The sequence below is a fragment of the Bubalus kerabau genome, chromosome 1 (assembly GCF_029407905.1).
Source record: "Bubalus kerabau isolate K-KA32 ecotype Philippines breed swamp buffalo chromosome 1, PCC_UOA_SB_1v2, whole genome shotgun sequence".
NCBI lineage: Eukaryota > Metazoa > Chordata > Mammalia > Artiodactyla > Bovidae > Bubalus > Bubalus kerabau.
In genome coordinates, this window is record NC_073624.1 from 154,513,851 (window position 1) to 154,531,315 (window position 17,465).

The following is a 17,465-nucleotide window of genomic DNA, read 5'->3' on the forward strand; positions in this document are numbered from 1 at the left end:
AAATCTTCTCCTTTCTTTTTGTAGTCACAGTTGTCCTAATAACCTTAGGCCACACAGTCTGTCAAGCTATATTATCATCTGTGCTCATCTTGGGGGCAGGGTCTGCTTCCATTTTAGCTGGTGGGAGGCCTGGGTCAGCAGGCTTGGGGCAGGCCCTCCAGAAGTGTCAAAGAGAGAAGGCCAAGAGTGCCTGCTCCCTGAAAGGACAGTCGTGTGTACAGAGGGGCTACTTACATTTCATCATGGAGGACACTCACATTTTTAGCCCACCTCAATCTTGATGATGCTTCTCTGGTGGCTCAGATGGTAAAGAATCCGCCTGCAATGTGGGAGACCTGGGTTCGATCCCTGGGTTGGGACGATCCCCTGGAGAAGAGAACGGCTACCCTCTCCAGTATTCTTGCATGGAGATCTCCATGGACAGAGGAGCCTGGCAGGCTATAGCGTTCCATGGAGTCGCAAAGAGCCAGACATGACTGAGAAACTTTCACACAATCTTGATGATAGATATCAGGAAAGGAAAATATTGAATGAACTGTAAATGAAAGGTGTGCAATTCAGGTCCATATGTAAAAACCAAACTCATTTTCAGTTAAGACTTTTGATGTAAGTAGATCATGTCATATGAAAATATAAGCCTTGAGAACCAGGCGTGAATGGCTTTGAGGGTGAGGAGTTGGCCAGTTGCTGTTCTGTTGTGGATTTTGGCTGCGGTTGGTCTTCAGCAGTAGTGCAGGGTGGTCCACTTCCATGTTTCCTTGTCTGGACCCTGGGTGGGCAGAAGTGGTTCTTGGCGTCTGATGCCTTGTGATCCCCCTGTAGCTTGTACTGTACAGAGTCTTACTCACCTTGAAGACACTTTCCTTTCCTCTAATCCAATTTCCAAGACTTAGGTCAAATCCCAGCCCTCTGTAATTCCTTCCCTAACCTTCCCATCTCAGTAATTATGAATTTCTCATGTTGAAATTGCTGGATGGGTATTTCATTTGGCAGTATCCCTTAAGAATTTGTGGCTTCTCTTCTGTTGCTATTTTGAGCAAAAACTTTGAACTTCATGCTTTTCCTTTTTCACACCTGTGCATCCCATCCTTTTTTTTTTCTTATTGAAATATAATTGATTTACAATACCACATTAGTTTCAAGACTCAGTTATACATATACCTTCTTTTTCAGATTATTTTCCATTATAGATTATTACATGATACTGATTATAGTTCCCTATGCTATACAGTAGGTCCTTATTGTTTATCTATTTTATATATAGTAGTGTGTGTCTATTAATCCCAATTTCTCAGTTTATTCCTGCCACCTTTTTCCCTTTGGTAACTATTAAGTTTGTTTTCAATGTCCATGAGTCCGTTTCTGTTTCATAAATGAGTTCAACGATGCTTTTTTTAGGTTCTACATTTAGCTGATATCATATGATATCTGTCTTCCTCTGTCCGACTGACAGTATGGTAATCTGAAGGTGCATCTGTGTCACTGCAAGTGGCGTCATTTCGTTCCTTTTAATGACTAAGTAGTAGCCCATCTTCTTTATCCATTCATTTGTTGATGGACACTTAGGTTGTATGCACATCTTGGCTATTATAAATAGTGCTTCTATGAACATTGGGGTGCATATATATTTTTGAATTAGAGTTTTCATCTTTTCCAGATATATGCCCAGGAGTAGGATTCTGGATCATACTGTAACTCTAGTTTTTTTTTAAGGAGCCTTCATATTGTTCTCCATAGTGGTTGCACACGTTTACATTCCCATCAGTGGTGTAGGGGGGTTCCCATTTCTCCACAACCTCTATAACATTTGTTATTCATAGACTTACTGAGGATTGCCATTCTGACTGTGTGACTGTGTGAGGTGATATGTTATTGTAGCTTTGATTTGCATTTCTCTAATAATTAGTGATGTTGGACATCTTTTCATGTGCCTGTTGGCCGTCTGCATGTCTTCTTTGGATAAATGTCTATTTAAGTCTTGGGCCCGCTGTTTTGACTAAGTTGTTCATTTTTGATAATTGAGCAGTATGAGCTGTTTGGATATTTTGGAAACTAATCCGTTGTCAGTTGCATTGTTTGCTTATATTTTCTCCCATTATGGAGATTTTATTTTCATTTTGTTTATGTTTTCCTTTGCTGTGCAAAAGCTTCTCAGTGTGCTGCTGCTGCTGCCAAGTCGCGTCAGTCGTGTTGGACTCTGTGCAACCCCATAGATGGCAGCCCACCAGGCTCCCCCGTCCCTGGGATTCTCCAGGCAAGAACACTGGAGTGGGTTGCCATTTCCTTCTCCAGTGCATGAAAGTGAAAAGTGAAAGTGAAGTTGCTCAGTCGTGAGTAGGTCCCATTTGTCTAATTTTGCTTTTATTTCCTTTGCTTTGGGAGACTGATCTGTGTCCCATGTTAGACTGTTTCTCCACAGGGTTTGGTGCAGTGCCCAGCATAGAGTAAGCTCTGTTGGTGGGTTAGACTGAATGACTTGTTTCCCTTACCTCCTGTACTACCCTTGTTCTTGCAGGAGGATACCCAGTAAGGTATTCCTTTTCCGTTGTTGGATTAGCTACTCTGCCCACTGTTGGTTGGTATGTGCCTTGGCCATTGTTGAGCAAATATTCAGAGAACTGCCTTCTCCCAGTGGTAGAAGTAGGCTTGTGCTGCCCAAGAAGAGGAGGGCAAGTGAACCGTGGTGTTTATATGTACTTCCTGGGCACAGATGACCATTGGAACCTTTCTCTGAGGTTTGTAAGCTCTTTGGAATCATGTGTAGTTAAGACTTTGGCCAGAGGAGATTGAGGGAGTGGCTTCTCTGAGATTCTGCTGTGGCCTGATCCTGGTGCAACCTCTCCTGGGGCCCTTGGAAGGAGAAGTCTGGGCTGCGCTGAGGAGAGAGGGAATGGGAAGATGGAGAAGGGGTGGGCTGCTGTCCTCCTTTGTGGATTCAGAGGCCATTTCCAGGCCCTGGTTGCTGAGCATCACCTCTTTCTGCTTCCCCAGTCCATGTTTATGAACAGGTTTTAGCCATTTACCTAAAATGCACACCAGTCAGGGGCCACAGCACCTTTAGATGCTTGAACAAGTGTTGACTTGATAGTGCTGGTGATTGCCTACAGCTCAGGTAAAATTAACCTGCTTTGAATGAATGGAGTTTTTAAAAACTCCTTGTGTGTTCATGTGTTCCTGAGAAAGAATGGAATTTGATTGCTTTTTTGAAGAGGATTTATCTTATTTAGGGGTGATGTCATTAGAAGAGAGAAGGTTCATAATGTGTTTTCTGTGGGCTTGAGAAAGAATAAATGCAGACATGAACTTGGACGGGACAAATATAAAATTAATGGTGTTTTACAGTGAATAAAAGACAACGCAACAATATAAAATGTCCCAGAGGTAAGAGGGTCAAGAGAGATCAAATACTCATGCACACAAAACCATGTGTGTATGTATTTAATTGTCTTCTTTCCTGGCCTTACCTAATCCCTGTGCCCTGAAGAGGCATCCAGGCCCCTGTGCAGGTAGCTTTGTCTACAGTTTTTACTTTCTACAAAGTCATATGTTTTTAGCTGTGATTGCAGTCACTACCCAGTGGCTCACCTTGTCTTGAGTAATGAGAATAAACAACTGGTCACTGCACTGACCACTGAAACTAATAAAGATATATAGAGCTGGTCTGGCTCAGGGAGTCACAGGCGCATTCTTAAACTCTGTGTGACATGTATACCAAAGGAGCATGGTTCCAGACTCACTCACTGCTCACCCATTCTGAGAAAGAACAAACTATTTGACTGATGCTTTGCTAAATTTAATATGCTTAGCAAGTAAAATTATTGCCTACTCTAATGCTGTGTAATTATTAAGATACACTGCTTTTAAAAATACCAAGTGAATAATATTGATTTAGTGAACTGCTATTTAGAAAAATGCCAGCAAAGGAGGAATATTTTATTTTAGCTGCCTTAGAGCCGTAATGGGTCTGGGCTGAGAGATGCATGTGGAAATAAATTATGTACAAGGTAAACTATTTTGTTATACAGTACCCATAATATTAATTAAGCCGTAATTTTACCAACAATGCTTTAATTTAACAAATAAACAGGAATCATCTGTACCATTCTTTCGAATATATAACTTTGGGACCATAATAAAACATACAGAAGCACCTGCAGTTAATTGTAAAGCAAACAGTGAGACTAGCAACTTTAAAGGGTAATTGTAATTTATAATTTATTTATTTGACTTATGCTGGATATAATTACCATTCTAATGTGTTATTATTTTCAGTCCAGCATGAGATCTATCCGATTCCAATATAATGCGGGCAGCCTGGTGGAGCGCTCTTCTCGGCCCCTCGAAAGTGTGCCCTGTTCCCCTCCCTTCCCCAGAACGGGAGCTTGTACAGTAAAGAAGAATGGATGTGCCCCTGTCACAAACGATCCTTGTTCAAAGCCGTTAAGAATGTTTCCATTTCCATTCCAGTCAAGAATGTTCCCTGCTCTCCCAGTCCTTTCAGTAGCAGTACTGGGAGCTGCATGGCCACAGTCAGAACACAGCGAGCCCTGTGTGGGTGGGCTGGGCTATTGGGTCTGCAGGGGAGGCAGTCAGGTTGGGAGGGGTCTGGGGGCAAAAGCTGAGCTTTCTCTGACATCCTCGTCTGAGGGGGGACCAGTGTTTCTGGTTGTGGCGCTTTGGGGCTTTGTTGTTGTTATTTTCGAGAGCAGCCTTGAAGGCACAGCACGAGGGGGGAGAAATAGCACCGTGGAAGCAAAGGAGCAATTATAGCTGGCTGTTTGTTTGTGGCTAACAGAATGCTGAAATGGCAGATTTGCAAATTTGTAAGAGAGGGAAGCTTAGTGTTCATCTTTATCAGCCAAAGTGGTTTCTTGTTAGCTGAGCAGCAAGCTAGAAAGCGACCGATTTTGACAACATAATTTACATCTTTGTATAAAACTATTGCTGGCAGCCGGACTAATTTGTGCTGGATTAGGTTGTTTGTCTCTGCTGCTGACTAACCATGCAATCTATCAGAGGCCGTTTTCAAATATCACTTTTCAACTGTGCCCTTGAGAGGGGGAATTGATCGGGAATATACGGAGCAAAATTACTCCAATAACTTTATAGAAGAAACAATTACGGAATCATACAGATGTGAATAATTCTGAAAAGTAGAAACAAATAGAATGAATTTAGCCCTGTTCCCCTCTTTCACATGTGCATGGAATTTATGAATAATACAATAACATGTTATTGGGTCTGTTTCCTCTCTTTCTGGGTCTTGGTCTATGGTGGCAAAAGGAGAAAGACTAGGGAAGGCCTTGGTAGAAAACATTCTTGGAGATTATGTAGGAGGATTTTGAGAGGAAGGATATATGAATATCATATATGGTGTTGGAGACAAGAGTTAATGTATGTATGTTCCTTAGAATGTCTTTTTTAGGGGGTGAGTCTGAGTTTTATAAATTTAAAGCAAGGTACTGTGATCTGACTGTGATAGAGACATCAGTCAGGTCGATGTATTTGTGCTACCAACATGGGCGATAAATGTAGGAATATATTTTATCAGATATTTCTACATTATATTAATAATTTTCTCATGCAGAAGAGGCATGGAGTCTCTCTTCTGCTTTTAGGTGAATGTTTTAGACATTTCTTGTACTCAAGAGAGATATGGGATGATAGAATAATAGAGGGGGGCAAGAAGGAGTGGGGGCTGCATTCACAGCTGATAACGGGGCTGGAGTTGTTTATAAGATGCCTGAGATTAGCCAGCAAACAAAAAAACCATTAAGCACCTATTATTTTAAAGCAATGGGCACATTTTTCATCACTTTCCTCTGATAAATTTTCACTTGTGCCTCCTGCTCCAGGTAATTAATTGCTTTCAGTTCAGAGGAGTAATAATGCAATAAATTATGCCAGTATTTCTAGTCAGGGGATCAGACTGCAGCTTCCTAACCAAAGCAGCACTAATAATCCTGAAGACTTGTAGACCACAAAAAAGCTCCATTATTATATACTGGTTATGTAAAGAGTTGAAGGACCAAGCCCTCAAAATTGCTTTCACTTGATCTCATTCATGGAGGTTTACTCATTCATAGGTTTGGTCAGGATAAGCCTGTGCAAGGAGATATAGCTGCTGTCAGTGCTAGAAGCTATGCAAACACTGGGACCTCAATAGTGATGGTGGTATCATTGGTACATGGAGTAAAGCTTGAGTGGGAAAGACCTTTCCAACTCATGCTGATGATACTCATGCTGATGGTGATACTCATGCTGATGGCGGTTAATGGCATGTTGAGCTCTTGCCATACATAAGCATTGTTCTGAGCATTTTACATGGACCAACTGTATTTGAGCACTTTACATGGACCAACTGTATTTAATAGTCATAGCAACCTTCTGAGGTAGAATTATTGTTAACTACATCTTAAAGATGAGGAAACCGAGGCACAACGATTGAGGTGGTTTGTCTAAGCGATAGATGGGGTAGTCAGGATTTGACTGTACTGTGTCTCAGGAGGACATTCACTTCTATTTCCAGGCTGGATTGAAATAGATCAGGATGTGGGATGGGGTTGCAGGCAGTGGGAGAGGTGTCATCTGTTTCTAAAAAGTAATTTTACATCTTTCTTGCTTTCTCACCCAGGTGAACACCCCACTTTGTTCATCTTCTTAAAACCTCTCTAATTTGTAGATCTCCTGCTGTAATTTGTTAACTTCTTTGTTTTTATTGGTGTATATATATATAAATATAAATGAAGTATGGTTGATTGTTAGTTTATCTTTCTATGCTTAGAAAATAACACAAGTATGTGCTCACTCTCCTATCTGTAAAAGACTTCAGTAGTTCCTCTTCTCTAATCCCATCTTCACCTGAATTTTCCAACTTTAAGAAAAACCTTATGGAGGAAATTTAGAGTTTAAACTCCTGTGCTTTGTTTTTTTTTATTAGTACAGTATGTACTTTTAATTTATGTGGACAACTTAAAGAGGAGATGATACTCTATTTTAGCCTCTTACCACCTGCCTACATGCCCAGACACAGACAAACCTCAACTGTGCTTAAATAGCGCCAGTGGCGAGAGAACCAATTGACTTTCACGTCTATGGGGTCGCACAGAGTCGGACATGACTGAAGCGACTTAGCAGCAGCAGCAGTCCCACGTGATAACAGTCCCACAATCACTCTTCTTTGACAAGCTAAAGGTTTTCTTGCTGCCTTTACCCTTGAGTGATTTCTTAGGCCAATGAGGCCAAAGAACAGCTCTCAGGAAGAGAATGGGGTGGGTGAAGACCAAGTAGAGGGAGAGTCACGTCAGAGACGATGGACTGAAGAAAGAAAGAAGATTGCTGTCTTTGATTCAAGGCTGGGCTGGGCTTCTTGCTAAGTTGCTAAAAAGGAAGGACCCCTTGAAAAAGCTTAAGGAATGGGGTGAGTAGGCTCCATAAAAGTTGTAGGCGTTTTTACTCTAACTCCAACTGCTTGGCAGGTTGCAGCACAGATGGGGAAATGGGGCAGAGAGCCTTCTACTGTCCATGGCTTTCCCTGGATATCCATAGGGTACCCATAGCTAGGTGAAGGGGAGACATGCACAATTGTTTATGCCATGGCAAAGGAATCAGCATTTGACCTGTGTGTCCTGGCGGTTGCTGGACTGTGCTAACTGATGGGGAAGAGGATGGGCTGAGGTTGCAGGGATCACTCCTCTGTATTGGCTGCAAAAGTCCCATCCACTTTTCTGCAGTCCTATCTTGGGTCGATGCCCTACTTACTGTTCCAATTATTGGACTTTGTCCCTAACTTCCTGCCACTGATACTGTTCCTTGAACTGAGGTGGTGGTTTTCTCATGGCTGGACTCTTCACTCACTGATCTCAAGACCTCCTGGAAGGTTCATGCCATAGTGGTCAAAGACCATGTTGACATTAGGTCTGACAGGTGGTTAGTGCTAACATACCCTTGCTTAACAGTCTCTCCTTGCCCCTAAAGGGTGAGCATGTATTTTATATATTTCACCTCTCAATGAGATTTTAACATTTATCTTTAGAGTCATTTACACATATTAATCTTTATACCCACAAATATTCTTTCCATATTATTCTTGAACCAGAGATTGAATTTCCCAGGGAGGAGAGTGAAGAGGGAGAATAGAATGGACATAGCAACAAGCAATTTCCCTTAAAACTTTTCTCTACTATAACAGTTTTCTGAGATTTGTATTCTCCAGATATTTAAAGATAGGGAAAAAATATATATATATTTTTGAAATATCAAGTGTTTTAAGACGATTGGGCTCCTGCTAATGTTCAGTCACTCAGTTGTGTCCAACTCTTTGTGACCCCATGGGCTGTAGCTTACCAGGTTCCTCAGCCCATGGAATTTTCCAGGCAAAAATACTAGAGTGGGTTGCCGTTTCCTACTCCAGGGGATCTTCCTGATCCAAGGATCAAACCCAAGTCTCTGGTGTCTTCTTCATTGACAGGTAGATTCTTTACCACTAGCACCATTTGGGAAGCCCTTAAAGAGAATGGATGCATGCACACATGCTAAGTCACTTCAGTTGTGTCCGACTCTGTGCGACCCTATGGACAGCAGCCCACTGGGCTCCTCTGTCCACAGGATTCTCCAGGCAAGAATACTGGAGTGGGTTGCCATTGCCTTCTCCATTAAAGAGAATAATTGAGGGCAATTTTTGCTTGATATTTGGGATTGATGGAGTGTTTAGGGCTTCCCAGGTAGCCCAGTGGTAAAGAATCTGCCTGCCAATGCAGGAGGACACAGGAGATGCGGTTCAATCTCTGTGTCAACGAAGATTCCCTAGAGGAGGAAATAGCAACCCACTCCAGTATTCATGCCTGGAAAATTCCATGGACAGAGGAGCCTGATGGGGTCACAAAGAGTTGGACATGACTGAGTGAGCATGTGCAGTCACAGGTGGAGAAAGTTTGGGCCGCAGGTGGGGTTGTTGAGTCTGGCTGTTTACAGGCAGTCAGTGTAGAAGTCAGTGGGACTGAAAACGTGGAGAGCCTCAGGTATAGCTGTCTTGGGGAAATACTTGCTAAAGCTTAGTTAGCATGAGAGTCAGGAGAAGAGTTCAGGGCCTCAGCTTAGCTAACCACCAACATGGTTTACCTAGGTGCTTAGGTCTTGGGTCCAAGAAGTCTTGCACCTTCACCATGGAAAAGTAGAAAATGTAGTGATTCCTCAAGCCTCAGGCACATGCGATGGGTTTGCTTTCCATTTTAGGAAGATAGGAACACTCTAAGTTGGAAGGTTTCAAACTTGCTCAAGACCCAGGAAATATGTGTAGAATCTAAGTAGTAGTAAATCCTCATTAAGCAAGCAAACAAACAAAAAAAGCACGAATCATTGTGTTGTCAATGCTTGTTTGATTCTGTCTTCCCTATTAGGTTGTTTCCATCAAGAGGGCAGGGACCTTGTCTGTCTTGATTGCTGTTTTTCCAGCATCCTATGCAGTGCTTGGTTAGTCCCTTGCCCTCTGTAAATGTTCTTCAGTGGAAGGATGGGCATTGTTAATGCTTGGAAAATACACCAAAGCACAAAGAAGATAATATCACCCATAATCAGACTCCTCTAAGTTAACTGCAATTACACATTTTCTTATACATCTTTCCAATCTTTTTAATCTGTGTATTTCCCTACTCTCATTACTACTCAGGTACATTTTTCCCCTCCCAGGGCAGGATCCAAGTGCATATAGTTGTAACTTCTTAGCCTTTATAGTTTTTAATTTGTAGAATTCCCGGGCAAAGACAGCACAACATAACAGATACTGGTCTGTGATTTGAGCTTTATATTCCTGAGAAGAACTTGAAGAATGTTAAGATGCTAAGTGTGATAGTGGAAAGTGTGGAAAGGATAATAAAATCTCATTTTCTTCTTTTTATATTGTTCCTTTTGGGTCACAGCAGAACAATTGTACTATATTTTCTGTTGGTATATGTGCTATTCATTTTCTGGCTCTGAAATGGATTCTACCAAGGATCAGATGGACTCCTCTAGGGTGAAGATGGGAATATGATTTGGAGGGAACAACAAAAAAAAGAGCTAGATATTGCCCATATTAACTTACACTATAGAAACAATTCAGTCCTTTCGATAAAAAAAAAATATCCCAAGCTTAATTCTGCTTGCTGAGAGCCTGGTAAGGGTCTGCAGAACACTCCGGCTCTCCATCGTAAGTCAGATCCATAGCCCAGGCGGTATTTGGCCTCTTTGGCCACTCCTTTCTGGGGCTTTAAGTTTGTCTGTGACCTGACCCCCAGAGCACTCAGCCAGCAGAACCTCTGCCTCTCTGCAGTGGCACTGACACCGGACGTGCTGCTTGAGTTCCCAAAAGCTGCTTTGGTAGACCCACAACCTTGAGGCTGGGGGAGGACCTTGGAAAGTAATTCTGTGCCTCACACTGCCTTTTGGCACTGCTGCCTTCAGCCAGCCTCTTCATTGCCCAGATAGCCACAGAGGCTGTTCAGATTCTCTGGCAGTAATTTTAGCGCCCCTGGCACCCTCACCCCTCCTGCTGCAGGCTTCCCTGGTGGCTCAGTGGTAAAGAATCTGCCTGCCAATGCAGGAGACATGAGTTCAATCCCTGGGTCAGGAAGATTCCCCTGGAGAAGGAAATGGCTACCCACTCCAGTATTCTTGCCTGGGAAATCCCATGGACAGAGGAGCCTGGCATGGTCCATGGGGTCGCAAAGAGTTGGACATGACTGAGTGACTAAAACCACCACTACCACCACCACCACCACCACCTTCGGGGTTTGATTGCTTTTGCACATTGGTAACCCACATCTGTAAATGTCAAACCTTTCACATCTCTTCTCGCCCCTATTGGGCCCAGAAGCAGGGAACTCTGACTCAGAGTGACTCTCCAGGTAGCTGTCCTGGGGAGCCTGGCAGGAAGAGGAACAGACATAAAATATACCAGGAAGCTGTGTTCCTCCAGAAATATTGCAGGATCGGATGGTGGGAAAACCTTCCCCGAACATTGGACCACAGCATCATTCACATTGGGACGTGCTGCAGTGAAGGAAACATCAGATCTACCAAAGGAAAGACATTTTACTTCATGCTATGTAGGACTCAAAGTGGTAATAAAATACGGCCTTTATCATTATTGATCTTACCATTACATTGAGGAGCTAAGACATACATAAGTGAAAAATTAAAAGCTAAAAATATATTTAAAAAGATGCTGCTGTCATCTGATATGAAAAGCTGAGAAGTGGTTGTAGCATTCTGCATGAAGAAAATTGTCATCATTATCATCTAGTGAGGAAGAAATGTTGGACCTTTGAACTTGACAGTTTTCTGTTTTATAAAGATGAGTTTTAGAGTTGTAGGTTTTCCCCACATCCGGTTTGTTTTTCTTTCTTCTTTTTTCTTGTTTCCTCTCTTCCCGCTTCTTCTTTCTGGACTTAAGAAAGGCTCCTCAACTTTGTAATTTTAAAACATAATCTCTTGCACATGTCATTGTTCTTTTTAATAGAATCTGCCAGAACCACTCTGTGCAGAGTCCTGCATTTTCACATTATTATCTCATTGTCTATCCCGAGTGTTATAGCCTCACTACGACTTCCTAACTAATCAGCTATTTCAACTTTCATTCCATAAGCTTTATGTCTGAGTGTAATTAAATGAGCATTAAGTCCTTTTTTTTTTTTTTTTTACTAGCAAAGCCTGAAAGTTCTGATATTACAGTAATAAGTGTGAAGTGAATTTTGAATGGCATTTATATCTGTTCATGGGCTCTAAATGTTTGATTTGCATAACTAGTTAAAATGATATCAGAGCAGCATATTGATTTAATTCCATCTCAGAAAACTGTTAATTAATAATGATAATAAATGTGTCAGTCCTTTATTATCTGCTTTGAATTGGTGATGATAGCTATATTAATACCACCTCAGTAATAGACCTCTGCTGGCTATTGTTGGCAAAGCTTTCAAGGCCTGAATCACCTGCAATCAGAATTTAGAAAATTTATTGCAGACCAGTTTTAAAAAGAACAGCTATTCCATCATATATGTAATTTTATTAACACCTACATTTTAATTTAACATTTTATTTACATAAATCATCATGATCAGAAATTTCAGAAGGGTTTTAAACAAAGGCACTTTTTCATTTTTATGTCCCAAGTTAAAAGTTGCCTAACGGAAAGACTGCCAGGGATAATCCCTTTCTGTGGGGTTGGCAGACCTGTGGCCACTCCTACTCCTCTCAGCTGGGCTGGCCACCCTTTGGCTTTCATTGTTAAGGTAGAATCTGCTGGTTCTCATGTAATGCACAAGATTTTGTGTGTGTGTGAATGGTGGGTCACCAAGGATTGAGGGGTAACCTCTGTTGCCCTCCTTGCTCTTTCAAGGTCTACCATAGTTTTAGAGGCAGAAGAGATCTTCTGTGAGGCTCTTAGTGACTTAATCTCCATCTTATCCAAGAGCCATGACTATTGTTGAATGTTTGTTGGAAAGTTTATAATCTCTCTCTAAGCTGATTGTCTATAAAATGGGTAACTGGTAAGATTAAATAAAATTTCATAGACACACTCATACATATCACAGTGATTAGCACCCAGAAGCTGCTTAATGACTGGTAGCCCTTCTCTTCCTTTTCCTTTTAAATTAGAGCACACACTTACTATTCTTTGTGCATCTTCAGGCTGAACAAAGACTTGAGCAGCCTCCATCCTTAGAATCAGCAGTTTTAATAACTATTGGGTCTACATCAAGGAGACTGAGGAACTTGCTCTTTCCCCAGTAGAAGTTTGGCTCTAGTTCTCCTGAAGATGTGGATATCATAAATCTGTTTCCTTAAGGTCTGCTTCCCTCCCAGACCTGTGTGTTGGCTTCATGTTTGTGGATGGCAGTGATGGTTGTTTTAGAATGTGCATTAGACCTCCTTTCTTCTCCTTGAACTTGGTTTTGCCTCTTGCTCTGCCTTCTGACCTGCTTGTAGGGAATTTCTAGCCATAAGACCACATTTATGCAGAGTCTTCTCATGGATTGTTACTGTGCTGTGGTCCAGAAAATGTGTGACTTGCCCAAGATCTGTAGCCTGTCTAAGTCTTGTGTTTCTTGTGTGTCACTTACCAGCACTCTCAGGTAGCTCATGGAACCTCATGCCACCTGGAAAAAGAACTCCAGTTCTGTCTTTGGGCACCCATCTGTTGCAGTTTCTAGTCATTACTTCCTTTTTTATATTCAGGTTCCAACAGCCAGTAGCCTGGTGACATCCCCTGCCTCCCACTCCCATATGTGGCAAGAGTAGGTCCTGGCCTTCAGAACGGCTCCCCAGGTCTCCCTTTGGACTGTCCTGTCACCAGCCCTTTCCACTTCTCAATGGGAAAAAATGCATCCTTTGTCTGAGTCTATGATAGATGGCTCAGAGGCATGGCTTGGAGGAAGCACTGGCTCTCCCAACTCCTGTGGGTGTGTCTCCAGCTAAACGTTCGTCTCCTGACTTTGATTTCTCTCTCAGTGAGTGGGGGTGTAATTCGCCTTGACGTTGCTGGCCATCAGCGCCATGCTGAAATGGGCCTTTTTTGACTCGAAGTGACAGCCCTTGGCCCCTGTGACATTGTTTCCATAGATTTGCAATGAAACAGTTTTATATTTTGTAAAATAGAGTGCTATCCTACAACTGGCATTGATGTGGCTTTTGCCATGGTGTTCTGGAGGGTAAAGCTGTTTCCATTGACCCACCCTCAACCGATTTCCCTCATTCTGGCATCTGGACACATCCCTCTTGGGCTGCCTGGGATGCTTATTTCATTTGTTTTTTTTTTTAAATTGGTATTGGACACCATAATGTGCTCTGTCCTTGTTTGGACCCCACCCCCTGTTACTCTATCAGCCCTCAATATTCTTGGATCTTTGCTGCCCAGCAGGAATCTTTCCATTTCTGCTCTTTCACATCACGGAAGTGGTCCATATCCTGGAGAAGAGGAAGCTTGATGCCTTGTCCTGGAAAGTTAGTTACTCTGGTGCCTTTTACATTTTGAGACAGCTTGAGATAGAATCAGAGGGAATAGTAATGTGAAACCTTTGTCTGATGTGGAAATCTTTGCAGAAGATTATTAAGGGAAGGGATTGGGCTGTCCATTGGTGGTCTTTACTTTTCATAGAAGCTTAAATCACAATCTGGTTGTTCTCAGCATTTTCTAAAATTATGTGGAGGCAAACAAGTACAGATGTTTCATCATCCCATCTAAAAAGAGGAGACTATTGTGCTATCATTTCCCACCCTCTGGAAGGCTTCAACCTTTGGACTTTGAAATTTACCATCTTAGACTTGCTGAAATTGAGTTTACTAATAAACTTTTGCTTATTAGAAAGTATAGCACTTATAGAGATATGCTAATATTTTATCTAAGCTTGTACCCTTCAGACTGTCACTTGTGATAAAATGTACCAGGGACTTAAACATTAGTTGGCTTTTTTTTTGGCCACCAGATATGTCTTATGGGGAGGGACCTAGAGTTACCGTTACAGCATGTGTGGGAGAGTCTGTATCTTTTCCAGCATAGGACTGCTTAAGGGGTCCTTAAAGAGTTAGACTTTTTTTCCATCCTCCTGTTGTCCTACTTGCCCCCAAATCCACCAGGCTTTGCCTTGTCATTGACTCTGCTGGTGTGAAGTTTCTGAACTCCATGTGAGTGTTTCTGACCCTGACTCCTCCCTGTGGGTTGGGGAAGTGTCCCACGAGAGCGGATTCCTGGCAGATGTAGTGAGCACTTGGGTCTGTATTTGAGATGGGATGTCAGGCTCTGGGGGTTTCTCTGGAGGAGTCTCTCAAGGCATGGAAACTCTTGATGTATTTTGAAAAAAATTAAGACTAAATTTCTCAAAGTCATGACTTTTCTTCTTAAAGCTACAGGACATGCATGGTTTTTGATTCTGACCAAGCTCTTTCTGGTGGCCACAAAGTTTACAGCCCAACTTGCTTAGATGGTGGAGAAGGATTTCCAAGTTAGAGTTTGTACTTAGAAGCCTGTGTCCAGGAGGTAAGGAGGTAGGCTCATGAACTTTGGGTGAGGTAGTTAACCTACTTTGTGGGTGTTAAAGTGACTCCAGCAGAGGAGGTTGAGTTGAAGCATCCTCTTTGATGGTGTTTGAGCACTTTCCCCTGCTCCTACTCTCTCCCTGTGTGGGTTTGTATTCTTTAGCCCCAGCTGTTTGTCATATTTCACTGTCAAATGTATAATTAACAATTTTGTAAGCCAGGTTTAGTGATGTTTTTACATTCATGCACTGAATGTCTTTTGCTGTCTTGAGTCAGTTATATCTTTTTTATTTAATACTGTTTCCCCTCCTCACCCTCCAACCAAAACCTGTTTCCAGAAGATTTGTCATTCTAACATCCTTCCAAAGAGTGAACTGTATCAAAGTGGACTTGGGAATACAGATGTGAATTGTGGTGTGGAATTGCCTTGGAATTTGAAGCTAGTTGACTGAGTTGACGATGGATCCAGTTGTGAATAATTTTTTGAAACTGATGATGTCAGTGGCAGTTTTATGACTAGGACTTTGATCGAAGAGCATAAGTTACTGGAGTATGGGTGAGAAAACAAGTCACAACTAAGGGTTGAGCCAATAAAATAAAACTAAGGAGTTAAAAAACTTAGGTTTGTTTACATTTCTTAAAGTGGTAGTAAACTCGCCCATAATATATCTTAAGTATTCTTTTTTTTCCTTGCTAGTTTAAAAAAATTATTCGTAAAAATAATCACATAGAGTCAAAGGAGAGCCAAATTATTTGAACATAATTCAAAATTTATTTCTGATAAAATATTCCCAATAAGCCAGCTTTTATGCACCTGCAGGGGTGGCCTGGGTTCCCGGCTGGGGTGGGGGCACCATTCTGGGTGAGGCATCCACCCTGGTGAGGCCCTTGAGCCACGGCCCCTGCACCCTCTCGTCTGCTGCTGCCTCCTGTCCTTCAGTGCTACTGCTGTTCCTCTGCCTGCTGTTGCTCCTCCATCTCCACATTGGATTGCAGTGAGGGAAAGATCAGCGAGGAGACGGCGACTTCTGACAATGAGGTGCATTTGTGGCATAAGATGGCAGAGTATAAGGACATGCACTCATCTTCTCCTGAGAGAACTCTAAAACTACAAGTCGCTGCTGAACAGTTGTTGACTGGAGAATGTTGGATCCCACCAAAAAGAGATACCCCACATCCAAGGGCAAAGGAGAAGCCCTAGCAAGATGGTAGAAGGGGCAAAATTGCATTTAGAATCACCCCCTTACCTGCCAGAGACGCTCAGAGGGCTCAAACAAACCTTGTACGCACCAGGACCCAGAGACCTCACGGAGACTGAGCCAAAACTGTGTTTGAGTATCTCCTGTGAAGGTACAAATACATGGGAAGACAATGGAAAGAGTGAGAGACTTTACTTTTGGGGGCTCCAAAATCACTGAAGATGGTGACTGCAGCCATGAAATTAAAAGACCCTTGCCCTTTGGAAGGAAAGCTATGACCAACCTAGATGGCATATTAAAAAGCAGAGACATTACTTTGCTAACAAAGGTCCATCTAGTCAAAGCTATGATTTTTCCAGTAGTTATGTAAGGATGTGAGAGTTGGACTGTGAAGAAAGCTGAGCGCCGAAGAATTGATGCTTTTGAACTGTGGTGTTGGAGAAGACTCTTGAGAGTCCCTTGGACTGCAAGGAGATCCAACCAGTCCATCCTAAAGGACATCAGTCCTGAATATTCATTGGAAAGACTGTTGCTGAAGCTGAAACTCCAGTACTTTGGCTACCTGATGCAAATTACTGACTCACTAGAAAAGACCCTGATGCTGGGAAAGATTGAAGGAGGGAGGAGAAGAGGCTGACAGAGGATGAGGTGGTTGGATGGCATCACTGACTGGATGGACATGAGTTTGAGTAAGGTCTGGGAGTTGGTGATGGACAGGGAAGACTAGTGTGCTGTAATCCATGGGTTGCAAAGAGTTGGCCGTGACTGAGTGACTGAACTGAACTGAACTGTGAAGGTACGGGTGAACAGTGGCCTGCTGCAGGGGCAGGGGCTCTGGGTGCAGCAGACCTGGGTATGGCATAAGCCCTCTTGGAGGAGGTGGCCATTAACGCCACCATAGAGCCACCAGAACTTACACACGACTGGGGAAACAGACTCTTGGAGGGCACAAACAGAACCTTGTGCACACCAGGACCCAGGAGAAAGGAGCAGTGACCCCACAAGAGACTGACCCAGACTTGCCCGTGAGTGTCCAGGAGTCTCCAGCAGAGGCGTGGGTTGGTGGTGGCCTGCTGCAGGGTTGGGAGCACTGGGTGTAGCAGGGCGAGCATGGGACCTTTTGAAGGAGGCCGCCATTATCTTCATTACCTCCACCATAGTCTGGCCTCAGGTCAAACAACAGGGAGGGAACAGAGCCCCGCCCTTCAACATAAAATTGGACTAAAGATTTACTGAGCATGGCCCCGCCCATCA

The 17,465-nt window shown here is 42.8% G+C and overlaps 1 protein-coding gene and 2 long non-coding RNA genes across 8 annotated transcripts in view; 2 read left to right on the top strand and 1 right to left on the bottom strand.

Moving 5' to 3' along the window:
* The window catches only part of LOC129620959 (uncharacterized), a 44,994-nt gene extending 38,196 nt beyond the window's left edge, over positions 1-6,798 (top strand). Inside the window, exons 2-3 of the long non-coding RNA XR_008698952.1 lie at positions 4,273-4,439; positions 6,635-6,798. This is a non-coding gene — a long non-coding RNA (uncharacterized LOC129620959). The remainder of the gene's footprint in view (positions 1-4,272; positions 4,440-6,634) is intronic.
* Positions 1-17,465, top strand: part of LOC129620872 (leucine-rich melanocyte differentiation-associated protein-like) — a 226,982-nt gene that overhangs the window by 184,302 nt on the left and 25,215 nt on the right. The window lies entirely within an intron of this gene.
* Positions 15,911-17,359, bottom strand: LOC129620951 (uncharacterized). Its single transcript, XR_008698948.1, has 3 exons — positions 17,225-17,359; positions 16,260-16,354; positions 15,911-16,040 (listed from the first exon to the last, which is right to left on the bottom strand). It is a non-coding gene; the product is annotated as an uncharacterized LOC129620951 (long non-coding RNA).